Source organism: Microtus ochrogaster, chromosome 8 (assembly GCF_000317375.1).
Source record: "Microtus ochrogaster isolate Prairie Vole_2 chromosome 8, MicOch1.0, whole genome shotgun sequence".
Lineage (NCBI taxonomy): Eukaryota > Metazoa > Chordata > Mammalia > Rodentia > Cricetidae > Microtus > Microtus ochrogaster.
The window spans coordinates 55,876,826-55,886,025 of NC_022015.1; the positions used below are offsets into that span (position 1 = coordinate 55,876,826).

Here is a 9,200-nt window from a genome sequence, read left to right on the forward strand (position 1 = left end):
TTCTCGTCGCTGGCATTTGGACTCTTACAGTCCTTTAGGGATGAGACAGATTTGGCAGGCTCGTTCTTTGTGCCGCCTCCCTTTTCACTGGGGGTTTGGGATGGGTGGGAAGAATGCAGATTTATGACAGCCTTGGGAGGAGTGGGGAGGGTTGTCCAAAAAGTTTCAGCTGGTATGATAATGCCCATTTTTTTCCTCGGCCAACACTGTGCCACAAACAGCTTTGGTGCCACTCGGAGCCCTGCCCCCGCCGTCCCCTCCCTTTCTCTCTGCAGGCTCGAGCTGGCAGGCGCAGGCACACTTAAATTCCAGCACGGTCTCCACATTCCCCCAACTACTACGCTGTATTACTACGGCCATCCTCCCCTTGGCTCGGGGCTCCCCTAGCCTCCCCTGAGGAGCTCGGATGATTACAGCCAGCCGAAGGACACGCAGCGCCCGGAGTCCAGCTGGGCTGCGGGCTGGCTGCGTGTCCTGCGCAGTTTCTCTGCTCCAGGCACAAACAGAGCGGAGAGCCGGCGCCTCGCAGACACACACGGATCCACGCATACAGTAGAGCTGTCTCGATCCACATTCTTGCACACCGCCCCCTGCTCCCCCCGCGCGCCCGGAGTCGCTGAGCAAGGCGAGTGACAGGAGCGTCCCGCCAACCCGCGCCGGGTCGGGCAGGGAGGAGCGGCGCGCGGGGCCAACTGCGGCGCGTCTTCCGGCGCCCGTGGAGGCGGCGAGGGTGGGACGCGGGGCGGAGCCCGAGTTTAGGAAGAGGAGGGGACGGCTGTCATCAATGAAGTCATATTCATAATCTAGTCCTCGCTCCCTCTGTTTCTGTACTCTGGGTGACTCAGAGAGGGAAGATTCAACCAGCACACTGCTCGCGAGCAAGGTAAATATAACTTACAACTCCTTTCTCTTCTCTCCCCGGCTCCGGCCTCCCTGCTGCAGTCGCAGCCGAACCCCTCCGGCACCGCGCCGCCTTCGCCCCGGATTATGCATCCTTATCCTAATCATTATTTATTGTGCATGCTCGAAGACCAAAACAAACAGGCGGGCCAACCGCTACAACAACAAAAAAGCCCGCCTCTTCCTCGCGGGCCTCAGGTGCTCTAACGACAGCTCCCGGGCGGTGATAGAAGAAACCAGAAAGTTTGAACGGAACCTTGCCATTCTAATAACAACAGTAATAATTACTATTTCAAGGGGGCAAGGGGAATAAATCCCAACAAGCCATAGCCTTGACCCCTGGCAGGCTGACAGCGATGAGCTGCCAACTCAGGGTTGCAACACACTCTCGGCCAGGTTGCATCCCCCCCCCCACCCCTTAAAAGCAGAGGTGGGGAGGGCTGATGGCAGGAGAAGGAGAGAGTCTGGGGGAAAACGGAGAGGGAAGCTGGAAGGAAACGCGACAGTTCACCCCGAGCCATCCTCCCCATTAGAGTTGGAAGGAAACGAGAAAGGAGGGCGAAGAGCCCGGGCTGGCGGCAGGGCGCCAACCACACGGCTGCTACTCGCCTCCCAGAGACTTGTTTAAAGGGCTCCGGCTGCGGGGACGCGAGCAGACCTTGGAGGCGGCTGTAGTCCCGGCTGGCTCACCTAGCAGGCGGCGGCCACTACGGCGGAGTCAGTGCCTGCCCGGGCTCGGAGGTGTTGCCTCCACTCCTCGGGTCCCCTCGGGCGGGGGAGGGGCGGGGGGGGGGGGATGTTGACTGGTGACAGGCCTACAGGCGAAGGGGCTGCCCCGGGGGCTGTGGCCGTGGCGCCGAGGACCTCCCTGTTTGGTACCTGGAGGCAGCGCGGGCTGGGGTGTGGAAGTTCAGGGTGTCCAACCCCGGTCCCATTGTGGGAGGGTGGAAGGAAGCCCCAAGGAAAGAGGTCTGAGGTACCCGCAGGGCTCCGTTAGCCTGCCCTCCCCCGCCTCTCTGGTTTGTTTTCTTTTGCTTGTGTCTTTCCTTGGCTTGAGCCGCGGAAGCCGTGGCTGTGGGGCGTCTGGGATGGTCTAGGTGTCAGGGGCGCACAGGGACCCGGGAGAGCCGCGGCGGCTAAGGGCTCGGGAGGCCATGATCCGGATAATCCTCTCTGCCTGACTGTCACAACAGGACCCGTGCGCACCCGGGTAGCGGCCGAGGCTTTCGCCCGGGAAGGGAAAGGGCTGCAACGGGGAGGGAATGGGGGGGTGGAGAAGGAGGGAGGCGGGGAGAGCCGGTGGGAGCCTCCTCCCAGCGATGACACTCACCCCTTCCTTCTCGCTCCCTGCTTTCGAGTTTGCTTTATTTCCATCCCAACCTAGTTCACCCCTTCCCCTATCTCCCCCTGATGCCGGGTCTTCTCCCCTCCCGTTGGCATTGCAAAACCGCCACGCCGTCTGCAAAGGTGTCGCGATGCACTTCCCCAAATCACCGGTCCAGCTTGCCAGCCCCTGGGCGCCCTCCAGCCACCAAGCGCACACCATCACAGTGCCCCCCGGTGCCCCGCACCAGGCCGCGCGGCCTGGACACAGTGACACCGCGCCGGGCGGGTCGCAGCGGTGCGGACTCCAGGAGACACCCGCGCTCCGGTCCGGGCGCTTGCGCCGGTTTCCGGTACCCGCGGGAGATCGCCGGGTGCGGGTGTCTGCGTTCGCCCCCGCCGCCTGGATTACATTATTATTTTTATCCGGGTTGCTGTTCGCTGCGGATGGTGGTGAGCACTGGGCTGGTGGGGCTGCCTGGGGGATGGAGGCGGAGGGAAGTTGGACACCAATCAACCCGGAAAAAAAAAAGTTTGGCAGGGCCACAAGTCGGGTGGAGGGGCAGGAGGGGGCGGCGGGCTGGCGCGAGTGTGCAGTGTGCTAGGGACCAGTGCGTGGCTAGCTGCGCCGGCTGCTCCTCCCGCCCTAGCCCTCCCGGGAGCCGGACGCAGACCCGCCGGGGTCTGGCGGCGAGAGGGCGGGTGGCAGTGGCGGTGCGTGCGGCTGCGGCGGCGAGGGCGAGTGCGTGGCGCGCGCGAGCGAAGGAGAATCAGGAAGTCACCGCGGTGAAGCGCACAGACATGTTTGATCGCCGTGACATGACGCGCGCGAGGGAGGAAGAGGAGGCGGCGGGGGCAGGGCCGCGGGCGCCGGCCTAAGCAGTGGTGTGCACCCCGCTCCCTCGCCGTCCCGGGCGCTGCCAGCCTGAGCCCCGGGCCATTCCGAGTCGCCCAGGTAAGGAGCCTGCTCCTCCCTCCGCCGCCACTACCCGCCGAGCTTTCTAGGTCTTTCTCTTCGAGGCCCCCTCGGGTCTCTGGCTCGCCTTCCTAGCAAAGTCAGGCAGGCAATCGATCGCAGGGAAAACTTTCCAGCGGGAGGCACCGCGCGGGGGAGAAGGAGGCCTCGCGGGTGGCTGCTGTTGTCAGTCCTTTCGGCTCCAGGTCCGGAGAGTCTGCGGCTGTTGCACGTTCAAACTTCGGGCCTTAATGTCCCTCCAACTCTCCAAGGATTTACTCCACTAAGAAAAGAAACATACCAAGCGGTCCACTCTCGCGCAGGGCATAGGGGTGTTTCAAGCGAAGGAGGAAGGTGTAGGAGTGGAGAGAGCGGGGGTGTAGTGCAGAATCATTCCTCATTCAGTGTCTGCACCGGGTGTTATGTAATTTTAGTAGCACATGGGTGCAAAGCCCACACCGGGCTTCTCTCTCTTTTGTTTATATAACTTTTGGGGAGTTTTGCCAGGCTGTGTCCTTTTCCCCCTCCTCTCCGGTGCGGTGGAGGGAGGTGGTGCTTTTGAAAAAGCGGAGTGACCGAGTTAGCAACGTTTTGTAGAGGTGTCATCGTTGTCTCCTTTCTAGTCATCACGTTGGCACGTATTCCTTTGTATGCATAACAATGGAGCGTAAGGAAGACGTTAGGGACACACGTCTGTTTATTGCGCGGCGTGGTAATGTTTAAGGTTTCAGTTAATTGTCAAACTTTTCACTTTGTTGTATGCCTTGCTTTGTGGAGATAAGTAAGTTGGTTTGAGAGTTGCTTGGGGTTGGATAGCACAGAATTCCTGTCCAAACCACCGAGGACTTAGAAAACAGTAAGAACTCTTCTAATTAATATAAAAGCCACGTTTGATGTTATATGTGTGCAGATACTTACAAATGCACGTTCCTGCGTCTTCAGCCTCCCATTCCTGAAGCCACACCTGAAGTTGCTACTCACTAGGGACTCCTCTGGCCTCCCAGGCTACTCCAAAGCACAAGCTGGTGAAGGGTTAGGAGGTGTGGCTGGGTTGATTCTTAGGTGGCATTATTATGCAAATAGAGACACACTTTGTCTTTTCAGAATCTAATTGCCCTTTTATTCCTCTAGGCTTGCTGACTTGCTTTTAAAATACTGCCTTTGGATAGTAGGGGGGGGGGCAATAAAGAGGTGGGGGACTTGGGACCAAGGACAAGAGAGGGTAATTGGGTTAAGGAACAACTATAAACACGTAGGAGAATGCCATAATGAAACCCATTATTTTGTACAGTTAATAGACACTGAGAAAACAATTTTAAGAAAAAAATCTCTTAAGAATGTAAAAAACAAAAGGGCTGCAAAATGCTCCCTTCCACCTCAAATGTTAACTACTGTAAAAAGGAGATCTAGAGACACCCTTAATTGTTTATCAGGTACTTATTGCAGTAGGTTGAGGGGTAAATAGTCCACAGGGTGGAGGTACAGCTAGTTTTTGTTTGGGCCTTTGAAAAAATGTTGCCATATTGGTAGAGAATTTTTAAATGAGTTAGGATTTGGGGTGTCAGGACCTTTGGCAGGGAGGGAATGATGCTGCCTTTCTCCCAGGCCTTGCTTCACTCAGACCAGCTTTGGCTCTGGCAGCGCTGTGGTGTCTCACTGAAAACATTCACCGCCAAGCCTGTTCAAAGCAGTCTTAGATCTTTCCTTTTGTTCTTTTGTAAAGTGGGTTTTTTTTTTCAACATTTCTCATCAAGTTTCTTGAAAAGTGTTCTGGCCAACACCTGAGGCTTAGAATTGACCGCAATAAAAGCGTGCTTCTTGTACGGTTGGCGCTTGAATTCTCTCTTCTAAGTACTCCTGACACAGTATACCTAGAAAGTAACCCCTCTGCAGGTAATTATTTAAAGTTCTATTTCTTTGATTAAGTTTAAAATAAACCATTCTGCAGACAGGGTGTGTTGGGGGTGGGGGAGTCAAAGCACAACTTTCTCTTCTATAAGGCGGCGGTGGTGCTCTATAATACTGTAATATTTTGACGTCTCATTTTAAAGGTTCATTGTGTTTTGGAGAAGGACCGTAAACAGAGAAGTTTCATAAATTATGGAAGTGGCGCTGTCCTCCAGCGTTCCCAGTTTTCTCTCTCCCTTAGAAGTCTTCCTTTGTAAACAAGGCCTTTGTCAAGCCCTCCTAGGTCAGCAGCTTTGTGCTACTCTAGAGATACAATAAATCACTATTTATGACATTTTGACATGCTGCCATGAGGACTGACTTATCTCAGGCACCATGCTGAGGATCGTTTCCATGTCTCAGCACTGGGAAGGAGTGCTAGCCAGCCTGAACCACCAGAAGTTTTGATTCATACCAGTTTTTATACTTAAGATGCTGTAGGAAGTGGACAGTGTGTGTCCCTTTGCATGAGTGGCCTCAGAAAACTGTGGGTCACAGTTCCCTCCTGTGGTAATTTCTAATGAACAAATGAGAAAATGCCCCTCATGAAAAGTTATATTTGGAGGTTACTTTTGATTTTTTTCTTTCGTCTTTGAGGGGAAAAAAAAGTGTGTGTGGAACTTTTAATATCTAGCCAGTTAATAAGATTTGAGTATAATTGGTATAGTATATAGTAATTAGGTATAGAAAATACAGATGCTGGTAATTAATTTATTTGATAGGATGTTTAGGAAGTTGTAGGTGTTGCTTGTTATTTCTATACAGAAAGTTGTGACTGTGTTTATCAGAGAACTTAGGGGTCTAACACTACACCCTATCAGAGTTTATGAAAGAGCATGTTTATTCGCCTTATTGTGTATTTATGATGAAAGGGAGCTTGCACCCAGGGTTTGAAAGACTTTAGGTCTCTGTTACTGTTTTCTTAGAATTTTAGCATTTGTCCACATTAATTTAGCACCTTTTCTTGAAAGTGTTCGGGGATATGTGTGTGTGTGTGTGTGTGTGTGTGTGTGTGTGTGTGTGTGTATATATATATATATATATATCACTTTCAAGTACTTAAGTTTTCTAAGTAGAGTTTAAATGCTTGGATAATTGTACCTCAGGAAAATATAGAAGGGACCCGTGAAGTCCGGTAGCTAAATGGTGAGGTTTTTGAACATTGACCAGAAACCCCTCATTAATTCTCTCACATGATCATCTAGAATGATGAGTCGGATAGTGATACAGAGTTTGATCATTTTTTTTAATTTGCCAGCCTTCCTGGTCCGATAACCCAAGTGCTGGAATTGCAGCTGTGTATTGCCACACCCTGTGCTAAGGATGGAACCCAGGGCTTTGTGTATGCCAGGCGAATACCACCCAGCAGCATCCCTAATCCACGGTTTATTTCTGGGGTTCTGGAAAACTTGGTTTGAACTGCGGTAGTTTACTGGTTCCATGAGACCGGTGGACATTCTGACAGGTATATTCAGGCTATAATTCTTGGTGACTTAAAGCATCTAAGAAATCTGCATTTTTCTGGGGGTAAGCACCAGTCTTATACCAGTATATGATCTACCTTTGTTCAAACACTACTGTATTTGAAACTCTTCAAAAAAAGTTATTTAATCTAAGTATGGTCTGGGGTTTGTAACTGATGAATGGAATCCCCAGAGATGAAACTGAGATAGAACAGAGTTTAAAGGCCATTAAGGTATAGTTGTCCTTCCCCTTGCTTTAAAAACTGGATTTGGCATTTGGGAGTTAAAATTATGTAAAAAAGAGAGAGAGAAAAGGCTAACTGAGAAGAACTATACGTGGAGTGTTGGTACCCAGGTTACCCGAAGGGATCCTCTGGGCATTTGCATTCAATTGTGCTCTTCTTGCTTGGGATGCTTGTACATTTCTTTGCCTGCTGGATGTGGTCAACTGCAGTTTCTGCCATCCCACTGGGAGATGAGCCATCCCTATGGAAATTGGATGTCTGGGAGGAAAACCTCCCCTGCCCCCAGGCTTTTTAACAACTCGACACATAACAGCTTGGCAAATATTTGCTGCTATTCTGTGGTTTGCTGTTTTGTTCTGAATTGCCATTAAGCAAAGTCCAAAATTCTGTTGAAAAAAAAATTAAGTGGTCAGTATGAAGTGATGTGTTTTCCAGAATGTACTCAAGCATTTAAACACAGGAGAAGCGAGTGACTTGCTGAGCCCTGTGACAGAGGGAGGCCAGGGCCACCTCTCTTGACTTCGTGGGACTGATTAAATCTTAGAGCCAGGGGTTAGGGTTGTGTAGGAGAAGAACAGAAATGGGGGTTGCTGATGCAGGTCATTTGGGGTCAGAAGAAAAGCCTGAGGTCACAGGGACTAAGCTTGAACAAGCCTTGGGTCGACCACTGTACCTGTTTGGACCGGTTTGCCTGGACCAAGAGGTCCCTGCAGGAGAGTTTTACAAGATAAAGTTGAAGATTTGTGGAGAGCCAAGATGTCTAGACTAGAGCATGAATATTCTGCCCACTATATGTTGGAGACTTGTCTCTTGGAATTGAATATCTCTATATTATTTGTTTTGCATGCATATGTTTTGTCTGCATGTATGTCTGTGTACTGTGTGCATGCCTGGTACTCACGGAGGCCAGAAGTTGCAAACAGTCACGAGCCCACCCTGTGGGTGCTATGAACCAGTCCTTAGGAAGGGCAGCCAGTGCTGTTATCCTCAGGGCCATCTCTCCAGTCTCTCTCAGAAAGTTTGAACTATTTGTAATTTGTATATTCAAGTTCACGGCGAGACTTGTAGATCATCTAAGGATCCTGGCAGTAATGAGCGTTTGTCTACCATAATCTCGCAAGGTATCTGCACACCTTATATTTTATTTAGTTCCTCTCAAAGCTAAACTTGTTGCTGGCTTTCCAGTGTGCATCTGCAGTTGGTAAGGAACTTGGAACCCAAAGAGGTTCGGTGGACCTGTTGATTGATGACAGACTCATAAACGGCTGCTCTCAGTTTTTACTGCCGTGGAGTCAAAGGGTTCATTGTTGATTGTCAGGGAATGTTGGGCATATTAAAGATCAACTGGGCTAGAGGTGTGCTTTAGTGGTAGAGAGATTGCCTAACATGTACAGGTTAGGCTCATTCCCTAGGTTCAATCCCCAGTGCCATCAGGCTGTCCATCACATGTACAATCCAGGCTCACTCCCCTTGTAAGCCTAAATGTTGAGTTTTGCTCCTAAATAAAAGTGAGTCTGTCAACCAGATTTTGAAGGCATGCATTTCCTACTTAAAAAATGTTTCATGTAAAGATGAAATTTTCTTAACAGAAAATGCAGTTGATTGTTTTCAGCATCCTAAGATGAGATCGCTTTGGGGAAGAGCCTTTATATGTCTGGGATGGACAGGCTTATACACAAAATGCACAAGTGGTTGGTTATGCTTCAAGATACCCACTTTGAAGCTAGCTTTTGATGGTTTGATTTGCTGGCTTCTTTTATGGCCAAGGGCCTTAGCAGTGTGTGCTAAACTTTGAGTGAGTTAACCTTTGCTTGTCCCTAATCCCTGAGTCTCAGATTAGAGAGGGGTACTGTTTCTGTATTGAAGGGGCCTCTTATGTTTTGGATTTTCTTATTAACACCCCTTTCCCTGTGTGGGAATGACATTGATCCTCTCTAGCATGGTATAGAAGGCATCACAGGTGGAGGACTAGTGTAGGGTGGGAACTCAGGTATCTACAGAGAGAAGGTGAAGCCAGGATCCAGGCAGTGCTGGAGCACTGCAGGGCTGGGGAAGAGGTGGTGGCTGGGGGAGGGGGGGTGGTGGTGCTAATTAATGAAGCTCAGTTTGTTGTTATCTGCCCTGTGCACTGAGCTTCCTCCCAGCCTTTGCCAGGTCTGATTCTGGGCAAGGACAGGTCCCAAGGCAGTTTATTTAAAGGCAGGGCAGCAACTCAGGCATGTCCTAAATTTGTTTCCCCAATGAAAGAAAGTTCACAGAAGCCCAGTGAACGGAAAAGTTCTCATCCAAGCACTTCTTAAAACGTATATGACTTTGAAATGAATGGCAAGCCAACATGAATAACCATGAGAATGTGTTTTCTTTTTT

At 50.7% G+C, this 9,200-nt stretch overlaps 1 protein-coding gene across 5 annotated transcripts in view; it reads left to right on the plus strand.

The window, feature by feature from the left end:
- Positions 1-759: 759 nt before the first annotated feature.
- Smarca2 (SWI/SNF related, matrix associated, actin dependent regulator of chromatin, subfamily a, member 2) overlaps positions 760-9,200 on the plus strand; it is a 170,199-nt gene continuing 161,758 nt past the window's right edge. Inside the window, exon 1 of one of the 5 annotated variants that reach the window (XM_013348059.2) lies at positions 760-883. The gene's annotated coding sequence lies outside the window, so the exon portion shown is untranslated. Of the gene's footprint in view, positions 884-1,467; positions 1,642-2,610; positions 2,677-3,087; positions 3,179-9,200 lie in introns of those variants that run through there. The other 4 variants (XM_026781645.1, XM_026781644.1, XM_005352094.3 and 1 more) reach the window with 4 other exon arrangements.